The sequence below is a fragment of the Anopheles darlingi genome, chromosome 2 (genome assembly GCF_943734745.1).
Source record: "Anopheles darlingi chromosome 2, idAnoDarlMG_H_01, whole genome shotgun sequence".
NCBI lineage: Eukaryota > Metazoa > Arthropoda > Insecta > Diptera > Culicidae > Anopheles > Anopheles darlingi.
This window is the reverse complement of record NC_064874.1, coordinates 8,791,772-8,804,271: the sequence shown is the minus strand read 5'-3', so window position 1 is coordinate 8,804,271 and position 12,500 is coordinate 8,791,772. Positions and strand designations below refer to the sequence as shown.

General features: G+C 51.8%; 1 long non-coding RNA gene across 1 annotated transcript in view; it reads right to left on the bottom strand.

Moving 5' to 3' along the window:
• Positions 1-9,111: 9,111 nt before the first annotated feature.
• The window catches only part of LOC125951239 (uncharacterized), a 6,808-nt gene continuing 3,419 nt past the window's right edge, over positions 9,112-12,500 (bottom strand). Inside the window, exon 4 of the long non-coding RNA XR_007468772.1 lies at positions 9,112-11,357. This is a non-coding gene — a long non-coding RNA (uncharacterized LOC125951239). The remainder of the gene's footprint in view (positions 11,358-12,500) is intronic.

Genomic DNA, 12,500 nt, shown 5'->3' with positions numbered 1-12,500 from the left:
ATCATCAGCATCATCATCATCATTGTGATCGCTTTTACTTTTTTTTTGTTACAGTCGTAATCATCATCGTGATCGCGTCGAGTCGAGTCCGCGTTGGGAGTGAAACTAGCAACCTTTTCCCTCATTCCATTCGTCAAGTCAGATTCAAACCCAAACCCCCGCTTTTGGAACCCTCTCTCTCTTTGTGAAAAAATAAATCAAGGTGTGTGGCTACTAGAACCACGTGGCCATTTGCGGTACTCGGTCCCGGACCGTTGGCTGAAGCCACTTGTTCCCTCTGCTACTGCTGTTGCTGTTGCTGCTGGTGGTGGATGCATTTCAAAACTTGCAACCCAGAAGCAGCCGCAGCAGCAGCCGCAGCAGCAGCTGCAACAGCAGCAGCACACAATTGAGGTACGGGAAAAATCGGGTCGTAAAAATAGCCCGGCGCAATCCGAATTGCATCGACGAACGGTGGTGACGACGACGTTCGCTTGCGGTGTGTGAGTGGACTACTAGCCAAGGTGATGCACCACCACCACCACCATCGAGTTGCGATACTGCAACTTTTCCAACATTTTTTCTACTTCTCTCAAACGATTCCGCCTGCCAAGTACGAGGTGCTGGGTGGGTGTGAGTGGGTGGATATGGTGGGCCAACCAACCAGCCAACCAACTCCCAGCACAATCACCTCCCTACACCCTGGGTAGCCGTGCGCCAACAAGACGCTCACTAGTCGCGCCGCGGACTTATCGCACTGCGCTCGCGCTGCACCACTAGCTGAAAGGGGAGGAAGGGGAGAAGGAGGTGGAACTAGGGGAGAGTCTCCTTTGTTACGGTTGCCCTTGCAATCAACCTAGCAGCAGTAGCAGCAGCAGCAGCAGCAGTAGGGGGTGCATTATGCAACGAGCGAGTTGCAAGCGAACAAACTATCTAACAGCCACGACGACGACACTACGACCGACTTACACCATGGCATCAGCTTGATTTCTCCTATTGTCCACACCATTGAGTGGATTGCAACAAAGAGAGAGAGAGCGAGAGAGATATGTGCGCAGTAATAGTTTCCCGCATATCGTGGCCACTACTACTACTACTACTACTGCTACTACTACCAGCACTACCTCTCAACTAGCGCTAGGTACGATAGTGCGTGCTGGTGCATTTGTAATGTACCTCACCGAGCACCTACACCCGCCTCATGTGCACATTAGCTGCACATGACGATGACGACGACGACAACGACGACGACGACTCCATCTTATCGGTGTGGAGGCTGTGTCGTGTCGTGTCAGGGTCAGGGTGTCTCGTGTGGTATGCAACAAACCGGACGACAAATGGATGGCAAGATACAGTCAAGTGCATCGCTGCATTTTGTTGCCTGCAACCTGCCCACTTCAAGTAGAAGAAGAACCCCACGGGGTCAAGACCGTCATCACCAGGAAATGAGTTATTTCCGTTGACTGACACCTGCGCAACGCCATCTGTCACTCCACTCGTACTCGTGGAGCGCCTCGTGTACTCGTCTATACGTGTTGAAGACACACCTTGCAGCTTAGTTACAAAGTGCGGGGTATGGATCGAGTTCTTCTCTATCTCGAGAAGAGGAGGAAGAAGAAGCAGAAGTAGGTGCCCGTTATCAGAGGCATCACGATAACTGTCTGGATTGGGTCATTAGAGCACCTTTGGGGGGAGTGAGGTGAACCCAAAGAACGGCGTTTTTTTTCGACGTAACGCGTTATCGAGAGGGGGAAGTGGGACTGTATCTGGCACGCGCATGTGAACCAGCCCATGCTACCCACGTGCGTGCTTCTGGTGGTGGTGGTGGTGTGGTTCTGCACATCGTAATATGATAATTAGGCAGCTCAACTCCTGCTATAGTCAAACTACCGGCCACAGCACCGGTTCTGCCACAGCAGCAGCAGCAGCTGATGCCGTACATGCTGATGTTAAGCTGATGCTTACAGTTAGCTCACTGTTCACTAGTTATTAAACTTCCGCCCTTGCCGTGGTGTCCGTGGTGCGGTACCGCTAATGGACGTGGACGAGAGCACGAACACCTCCTCCGCAACGCTTCGAAGGCGCTTCGAAAAAGCGGAGAAGATGAAGGAGGTTCGATTGAAGGTGTTCGATTGATTGAACCACCAGCAGCAGCAACAGTGGCTTACGTTACACATCGCCGGCCGTGCGCGTCCGGCCGCTAATCTGGACGGCATCAGCCACTGGTTGGAGATTGGCCACGGCCAACGGCTCCGATCCGGCCAACCGACAGCGAACGGTACATAACAGCTTGAGGCCCGTGTTGGAGTTCGATCAGCGGTTTATGCCCCCCGCTCGGGTACGGTACCCAACACCACACTACCCCCTAGTGCCTGGATGGTCTGATGGATATAACTGTGTAGCTATAACACCGCTAACATGGCAGACGGAGCGTGTGTGTGAGAGAGAGAGACAGAGCGGTGTTCCATTGTTACACATGCTGATAAGACCGGCCCGACGAGAGCAGAGCCAGTGCGCGCGATAACCTAGGGCGTGCGCGCTTCGCGGTGACAAGACAGCTTGGGCTGGCAGGCAGGCCACCAGATCAAACCAGATCCGGGTGCCGGGTGTATAGCCATCGTCGGCCAGTTGACGAAAGTTTTGCCTTGGCCAAGGCGACGGACCGTAGGCCCTTATCTTATCTTCACGAGGCTGTGTGTGTGTGTGTGTGCGCGCGTGTGTGTGTGGTTAGTGAGGCACCAGCGGGGCGACTTTCACATTAACCGTGCGTATAGCATATCGCGACGACCTTTGGTCACCACCTCGTGCTGCTGCAGGGTCGATATCGTGGATCACCGCGGTCACTGGGTTAGGCTATCTTGAGTGGTGGCCATTTCCTAGGAATCACTACGCAATTACCCTTTCCCCCCCCCCCCTGTGCTGCTGTTCCGCTAACCGCTTTGCCTGATGATGCTCAAAGTTCGCAGCCAAAAAATTCGTAATCCAACAATACTCGCCTTCAAAAACCGAACCATCTTCCGTTCCGTCTGTCCTTGCTCAATTCTAGTCGCCTTAGTTGGGTTGACATCGGAATCAGAGCTGGGGACAGCAGCCGTAGCAGCAGCAGCTTGAACAGGAGCCAAAAAACCCTTTTGCATAACTGGCACACTCGCACGATGATATATGCCAAGTGTTTGAAGACGAAATCGAAGCCAAAGACGACGACGGCGACTACTACGACGACGACAGCAGAACCACAGCATCGGAGGCGGATCGCGCTAAATGTCAACTCGGCTTCTTCGCTTCTGGCACCCTTTCCTGAGCTAGCTAGCTAGCTAGTGGAGGTGCTGAGTTAAAGGACAAACAAAATGTGTCCCAAATGTGTTGGCCACGGCGAGGCCAAGATGGCGTAGAAGAAGAAGAGGCGCAACGTTTCGGTGCCAGAAACATGGTCAAGAACGTTTTATAATGTGCCCCCCTCACCCCCATTTGGGGGCCTTCCTAATATGTTGCAGGCTAATTTCATTCCGATGACATTCCAACCGGCCCCAAATGGCCGACAACGACGGATCCTCTGTGGTCTGTGGTCCTTGCCGTACATGTACAATGTCCACTTCGGAACACACACACACACACACACGGAACAGGTCTAGGGAGGGTTTCTTGTTCCCGGTTGTGGGCGCGCTTCCGGTCGGACGACTTTGGGCCAGGGTTGAACCGATCCTTCGGTCCGCCTTCAGGGCCTTTGCGCTTTGACACTTTGAGCGGCGCAGCATTCGAAAGGCACCTCAAGTTCAGTACTTAAACCGGAACCCACCCCCTTCGGGGAGGTTGTGATGCACTTGAATGTCGTGTGTGCAAGTGGGTGTGTGGGTGGGTGTGTGTTGGAAGGGAGGTGTATCTAACAATCGATATATGGGCGCTGGTGCCGCTTGCAGCTCGTACAGGAAACCGTCAATCGGCGGTCCGCCATGCCGCCATGACACCATCGGCTTTTTTGTGCAGTACATACACACACACACACACACACACACACACATACACGCCTGCCCTCATATATACCTAGTAGACAGGCCTACACATACACACACATACACACATGCACGGTTCCCACCTACAACGGTGGCACACATTTTGAAAACAATCCAATCCGAGCTACAACAGCAGCAGCTGCTGCTGTTGCTGTTGCTGGTGGTGCAGTGTTGCGGCCCCGTGGTGCTGCAGCCCTTTTTTGGACCGGGAGGGGGGCCTAGAGAAATGCACATCGAGGGAGGCCATGTCTTGCACAAGGTTACAACGTATGTCGACGGCGTGCTGATTTGTGTCGACAGAGAGTGCAGCGTAGAAGGCCCTGTGCAGTGCAGTACAGTGCAGTGAGTGGTGTATGTGTGTGTGTCGTCCTTGGACACACATACTCCATTTGGTGGGGTGTAATAAAAAAAAAAACAGTATTGAAGGTTAGGGAGACAGGAGAATGCCACCAATTCTGGTGACCTTCGTAGCGCGCACCACCACCACCATCAGCTGATCTGGTGGCTACTACTTCTTGGAGGGGGAGGGCTCCGAAGGGCTCGGTTACTATGACAGTTCAGCGAGCTGTCAGTTACGTCAACCGCATCGCATCCCGTAGCCTACTAAAGATGGCCTAGAAAGGTCCGAAGGAAGGACGGTTTTGTACTGTGCAAACATTCGCGGAATGCCGCATCAGTGTCCCCACTATTGCTGTGCGTGCGTGTGTGTGTGTGCCGAATCGTACCGATACCGGACGACCGGGCGTGCACGGACGGACGGACGGACGGGCGGGGAACGCATTTCGTCATTCCAATTAGACCGATTGCGCTAACTACACTATCGCCCCGGTTTTTCGAAAGTCGTCGAGAACCTGCTGCTATTGCTGCTGCGTTCTGTGCGAATCCGTGTCGGTCAATATAGTGTGACACTACCTAGCTAGCGCGTCGCACACCACATCTACACACACAGACACACGTACGGAGATGCACAAACACACAGGCAGACACAGAAGGTGTAATAGGAAAGTGTGTCTCTCTTTTTCTCTCTCTCTGCTGGCAACATTCCACCTCCACGCGCGCAGAGTGCGTGTCACGGGCCGGAAAGGAGGGGGAAAAGGGGAGCGGGTGCGAGAAGGTGACAGTAGCGGGACGGTTCATGAAGCTATGCTCGGCACCGTTGGCAAACATCGTCGAGACGTCGTGGTCGTCGTCGTCGCCGTCGTTGTTGTTGTTGGAAGCATACGTAACACGTCGGATTACTACGTTCCCTCACCTCCTCACCCCTCTCTTCCTTCCTTCTCTTCTATCCGGCTGCTCTAAATCCGTCTCCACGAAACACCGTTCGTCGTAGTTGGCGCGGCGTGTGTGCTGGATGATGATGTGCCAGCCCTGGGCTGTGTGTGTCTCTGTCTCCGTGTGTGTGAAGATGATGAGTAGTGACCATCAGTCCGAAACGGTGAAAATATCGTCGGGGAACATGTGGCCACAGGTCTAGCTAGCTAGCTACCGAGCTGAAGATGCTCAAAACAGACACACAAACACACAGAGACATTCAACACTTTTCACCGACCTAGTTTTCCCTCTGGCACACACACACACGTGTGCGTGTGTGTGTGTGTGAAGGGAGGTGGGGTGTACCGTTGGTACGTCACGCATAAGAATCCGTTTAGAACAATCCCGCCTAATCGGAACGATTAATTGGAACTGGTACTTCCTGTTATCGGACAGCCCCGCACCACAACCCTTTCCCATCGCTTGCAGCCACGTGGACGAAACGATAAGCGTCTTGCGATGACTCGCTTGTGGCGCGCTACAACCGGTTGACCACCCGGGACCCGGGGTGGCGGTGCTTTATGTTCCCAAAAGCACCCCGCCTCATAATAGTGACTAACTGTCATCGTCTCGCCTCGTCACGCAACAGAGAGAAAGTTGTTCACGAGGGAGAAGGAGAGAACAGAAAAACAGAGAGAGAGAGAGAGAGAGAGAGAGAGAGAGCGCAATCACATTATCATAACCGGGACTGACTGACTGAGTAACAAACAAGCGGGTCAAACGATTCCCAAAAATCCAAAGAACGTGGCGACGATAACGATGATGATGGTGATGATGACGAAACTGCCGATGCTGATGCTGATGTTGGTCTGACGATCTGTCAAAACTCGCGTGTCACATTCCGGAACCAGCAGGTAGGATCGGAACACCACCGTAAAAACGAGCCGAGAAGGGGGCGCATTGGGGGAACCAGTGGATCAGGAGCGTTGGAGGGGCCAGGCACTACAACAACCAACCTCAGCTGCATCCCTGCTATTACCCCTGCAACCCCCTCTAGTCCTTCCTCTAGCACTCGATATCATCACTCGATGAGTCACGCAGTAGTATCCCCGTCCGGCAGAGACGGAGGAGAGAGACAAAGTGAGAGAGGGAGACCGAGAGAGCTGAACACAAAACGCACGCGCACAAACACACAAACAATACACAGCGGCGGCAGCAGCAGCAGCAAAACTTAGTGTCACACAGCAATCAGTAGTAACGGCGGCTCAGCGATCGATCGTTCCGAGTGCCGAGTGCGCATCGATCTGCGGAAAAGGGCGCAGCAATCACAAGCTCGCAAAAGTGTGTCACACGACGACGGTGACGGCGACGCTTGTCCGGACCTCGGGAGGACGTCAGGTGTGGCGCAATCCGATGGCTCCCGACGGATTGTGCAGACACTCCATCCAGGCCTCCATCCAGGCCGTTTCGTGGTTGTCCGGTGCCTCAGGTCAGGGATGTCCGGATGACGATGGCTGTATGTGTTCTCTTCTCGATCGTGGTTGGATGAAGGGATGGTGCTTCTGCTGCTGCTGCTGTTGCTGCTACTGGTAGCAGCGATCGTCAGCGACTGACTCGAGTGAGACGCGCGCACACAACAGCTGGGCCCCTCCCCGGGAGGGTTTCGACGTGAGAGCGGACTCCACTTTACTCGTCGTCGTCGCTGTGGTCGTCGTTGTTGCGCCGTGGAAGGCTCAGATACACACCTTATCGGGTGGCCAGATGGAAAAGCACTAACCCGGCCCGGCCGCGCACTAACGGGTAAATAGCTTTCAAGTGCGCGCATACATGCGTACTAGCGAGCAGCGGCGACCACCAGCAGCACCAGCAGCACCAGCAGCAGCAGCAGTAGGGCAGCAACCACCACCACCAGCACTGCCGTTGTCGCCATCATCATCATCGTCATCATCGGGCGTTCGGTTGAGCGCGCGCGCTCTCGCATGCAGCACAAAACCCTCTCGGAATCTCGGGCGCTCTCGTCGTACCCCGGGGGTTTCGTTCGTTCGTTCGCTCGTTCGTGCGGACGGAACGGAACGGTGGTCAACGCGCGTGTGGATCGATCATCATCATCATCATCATCGTGTGGATGACCAGCACGACGGCGTGAAAGTCATGCGCACGAACGCACGCCAGCACGCGCTCCATCATCATGCCAAAAAGGATCGATCGCACACCACCCTCTCTGCCACTCGGTGATCGGATTGGAGTGGATTGGAATGTCAAAAAAAAAAAGGGAAAAAAAGGACTCCAAGACTCAACCACCGTGCGAACGAACGGACAGAGGAAGACGACCGAGTAGAGTGTGTGTGTTGGTTTGTTATTGTCGCAATGTGCACGATCGTCATCAAGCTCTTGCTCTCTCTCGCTCTCTTGCTCTCTTTCGCGTGTAATTTTACTAAAAATATCCAACCCTTCTCCTCCTACTCCTTCTCCTCCTTCTCCTCCTTTTCTTCCTTACGGACCAGTCTGCGTCAGTGCGAGACAGTCAGTCCGTCATCGCGGATCGTTCTCGCGGTCTTTCGGAAAATTCTGTTATTCACCCCATCCCTTCTTCCCCCACTTTACGGTGTCCCGTACGTTTTTCCCGTTCGATTACTCCCACATTCATCAACAGCACTCAGCAACACACACACACATACACACCTTCCTCCATTAGCACCACCCTCCTTCCCTTGTTTAGTAGTTCGAGTATGCAACCAGACGGTGGCAGCTTGTGCAACGGATTTACGCTCTCTCTCTCTCTCGTTTGAAGAGCAAAAAAATAGACAGAGAAAGAGAGAGAGAGAGAGAGAGAGAGAACGCGAGAGAGGGTGTGTACTATTATCACCCCATGTGTGGTAGTACAGCTCCACCTCTCTCTCCCCCCTTCTCGTTGGAGGGAAATTTTTTTCTCAAAATTCAAACTTTTCACGATCCCCTATCGACGCTCTCTCTCTCTCTCTTGTTCTCACTCTCTCTCGCTCGATTTTCTTTTGCAACCCCTTCTCCTCCATTTTCCGGGGGCTTTTCCACTCCCCTTTAAGTCCCGCTCTTTTTTTTCGTCTAACAGTAACCATGAGGATGCGGTAGCTGGCTGGGTGGGTGGGTGTCTGGGTGGGTGGTGTGCGGCCCCATTCTTCGTCTTCGTTTCCATTCCAATTCCGATCAGTCCGAGGCCCCACGGACTCAGACTCGCGGCGCGATTGTCTGTCGTCTCTGCGCTTGGGATTCCGTTACGATGCTGCTGTTCCGGTTTACGATCCCCCCCCTTTCCACCATTCCACTCCCTTCCCCTTTAGGTTGCTTTCGTGGTAGCAAGACCAGAGACAAGTGCACACCCGGGATAGAACGGGAGCACACCGCCGAGTGACGATCAAGGCGCGTGACATGCCGATCGATCGCATCATCTAATCGTAACAGTCCGTTGCGATAACCAGCAAGTCCCGAGAGGAGAGAGGAGGGTGTGTTGTGTTTTGTCTTCCGAATCGTCGCAGCAAATAGTCTTTGAGATAGTGTCCGCGTGTATCAGCGATTTGTGGCTTCCATTCCACACCTAGAACGGTGCTTTCGGGAGGCAGAACTCTCGTTCGTACCGGAGCGATTAACATACACAGCGTTGCGCCAGCGAGCGGTTCGTTTCTAACGTTTTCTGCCGGACTGTTAGAAACGTAACAGTACATTACAGCGACGCTCCTTCTCTCTCTCTCTCTTTGTCTCTCTGTTTCTGTCGCTCTCACCACGGGGTTCTTCTTTTCCCTCTTTTATTTTAATCATTTTGATGTCGCGAGCAACCGATCGTTGGCGGTTGCAGCAGCAGCAGCAAGTGGTTACGCGTATTAGCGACCATCCTTTCTCTCTCTCTCTTTCTGTCGCTATATCCATCACAGCAGACAGTAGACAATGCACTATCTGTGCCCTCGTCCCCCACGAGGGAAGTCGAGAGCATCCCTTCTCCAGCAGAAACTGCATCAGCCTCACATTATCGCGATGCAATGTCACTTCCCCCGCAAATGGGGAATCCGGGAATTGGCGCGTTCCGTCTAGAATGACGCTGATGACGCTGATGATATAATAGTGGATGAAGCGTACGCCAAATTAGAGCGCTGCTAGAGGACTAGTAAAAGTCATGGTCGCCAATGGCGTGCTGGGTATGTGCTGGTCAGGCATTCGAGGTTGGATTCAACGGTATTGCCTTTCGTTAAGCATTACTGTAATGGTGTACTTGTGGTGCTCTTCAATTATACATATTTTAAAACATTTGGAGCGATAAGTTATTTTTTTACTCGATAGCTAATCGCAGCCCGCATGAAATACTTATCAAGATTAAGAAGGATGCATATGTGTTCATTTGAAGGATACTAAACTGCTAGAAAATTAGAAAACAGAACGCAAGGAGGCCAAACACTAGAAAATTGAAGATATTCCATCGATAACAGTATAATGAGCAGACATGATGCTAGTGCGATCATCGCTCTTCTCTACCTCAAATGGAACAAGCAGTTTGCTTAGAAGTGCACCAAAGTGCATTGAAGTGCATTCCGTTGGGCGAATTGTTTTCTCACTTTTATTAGCTTTTCATGGAAAAAACGTTTATCTTTCGTGATGACTTTCCAGCTGCATTGCAACAGTCCCCCAAATGCAACGCGCTTCGTAGGAATGGTGCAGTCCAATTAGCTGCCACCCCCCCTTTCCGACACCCCCTAGATGCAAAGACATGCAGCGGTGAAAGCGGAGCGCGTTAGGATTTGCGCCGGAATTGTAAATGCAACCGTGGTGGTGCCTGGTGCCTGGTGTTGTTCCAACTTTCAAATCATCTCTCCCTCGCTAATAAGCTTATGTTTTCGCGCGTTGCATATCGCCCTTCGATGCCACGCCAACCCCTCTCTAGATGTGCAATCGAGTGGATCGGAAACATACTCGACACTACTGCTGCTGTAACGGTGCACTATGGCGGCGCTAGGTAGTAGCGCAGCACGGACATGATTTCCTTAACCATCAAACCGCAACAGAGGAGTCCGGGTTAAGTAGCACGTCTAGTAGTAGTGCCAGCAGCAGCAGCAGCAGACGGATTTTGAAGGATTAGTAACACTTTCTACTCCTCCACAAGCATGAGAGTGACTCGTGTTCTATTGCAAACATGCCCAACATTCCCGTTCGGTTTTACGTCGGTTACGTACAATGGCCAGGTGCAGGTTAAAGAATGTCAAGCTTATCGCCCCCGTATTGTAAGCTGTAGAATGCGTCTTGACGCACTGTTGTGTTGTGTAAAACGGTGGTCATAATCAACGTCGGGTCTCGGCCATAAACAATAACAACAACAACAGCAGCAGCAGCAGCAGCAACAACAAGCAGCCCTCCAATAGGAGTTTCGTTATGTAGATTACGATCAACACATGTTGCTGCTAGTTCGGTCTGTTGGTGCTGTTATCTTTGATTCGCACCACCGTTAGGCTCGCGGCTCGATAGGGAACACAGCAAAGCAGCAAACACAGCAACACAATGAACGGGAGCATAACGTTGCGTTGCGTTTTCTGAGCATGAAACCAGCATGGTCAACGTTCGGTACGTTGCGGTAGGTGCAACAGAAGCAACAGGCAGCCCGGAGAAGAATTTTTCCGGAGCGTTACCAAACGCAAAATGTGTTGTTGCTGGCGCCTGAGGTCTGGCGTCTGTGGGCGAAGCGATCCGAGATCCGATTAAACTATAATTTGGCGTCGTCCGCGCCGCCCAAGGGTGGAAAATGGAGAAATAGAAATGTTCCGCTTTTTTTTTACTTCGTCACCGCTTTCGAATTCATGCTGCGCGATGTTGGGAGATTTTTTGTTGTTGTGTTGCAGTTGTTGGTGGATTTCCGGTGGCAGTGTTTAATAAGTATTTTTCGAGTTTAAACATTTTTTCGGGAAACGGAGGAAACTGACCAAGAAACCATTGTCGATATGTTTTATAGGGAAGCGACGATGGAGCCGCGGGGTACTTACCGGTTTGATGGTTGGCCAATTTCACGGTTATGCTTCATGGTTGTAGCGGGAATGTACCACTGCTCCTTAAGCTGCTGGAGCTGGGCGTGATGTCATCAGGTTCGATGTACAGTAGATGGTTCTAATGATTGGAAGAGATCAAACGATAAAAGTTTTAAAAGATGAGCATCATAGAGCGATCACATCACATGTGTCTGTTTGTATGTATCTAGGAGTCTGCTCTGTCTAATTCAATTCTTATCGATATTCAACCAGAAAGCCCGACTAGAAAAAACAATGGCGATGATACGGCGATGAAGTCTATGAACCATCGAGGCCCACACCGAGACAAGGTTGTTTCGCGGGCGCTGGAATGCCCGTGCCGTTGGCCCCCACCCCACCCCCCTTCAAACACCTTCCTAACGGCCTTCATTGTTAACTAGCCCGCGGAGCGCCGCTAGCAAAAAAACACGAAAAAATGCGCGGATTGCTACTCGTTACTCCCTGACGCGGCCCTGACGGGTGAGTATCTAAAGCGCATAAATCATTGCAGCGCACCGAACGTTGGATACCCCAAACCCCTCCTCCTCCTCCTCGTGTGGTCTCGCGACCATCAACCAACGTTCGATGCACTCTATCTGGTGCATAGCGAATCACTCGAGAGCATCAAAGCGATGCACCACCAATATGTACCGCATTGCATAGCGGAACAAGGGCGTTGTGGTGTTGCGGCGTCGTAGTAACGTTCCATCCAGCTCCTCCAAACGCAGCGGGGGGAGGTCTGTGCTGGCGCAATGGACGGTGAAAGCGTATTCGCAGCAGTCGGGGGTTTTTAGTAGAAGTTGGGGTGGTCGCTAAACTGGGTGGTACAGTGGGAAAGAATTTTTCTAAAGAAATTTCGCCCGGAACAGCTTAGATCATGAAAGACACTTTCCATTGGCGGTGACGATGGTTGGCGCCTAGTATTAACTAAGCAATAGTCTTAAGCCTCATTTAGAAATGGGACAATTTTGAATGCACGTGTTTCTACGGGAATAATTACTTTTATCGTCATACTATCTGCAGTGAAAACAAAGGATTTATCATTGTACTTCAGCAAAAAGTCTGAAAAAATTAGTTAGACCTGGACAAAATCCTAATTGAACATTTTTTGGACCATTAGTCTTTGACTACGCTTTATAAGTTCTAGTCTAATAGTTACATATTTGAACTGTTGTTAAAAGAAATTATTAAACCTTTCCGAAGCACATAAGCTTAGTCAGTCCGTGTCGTCGTAAGCAAATCG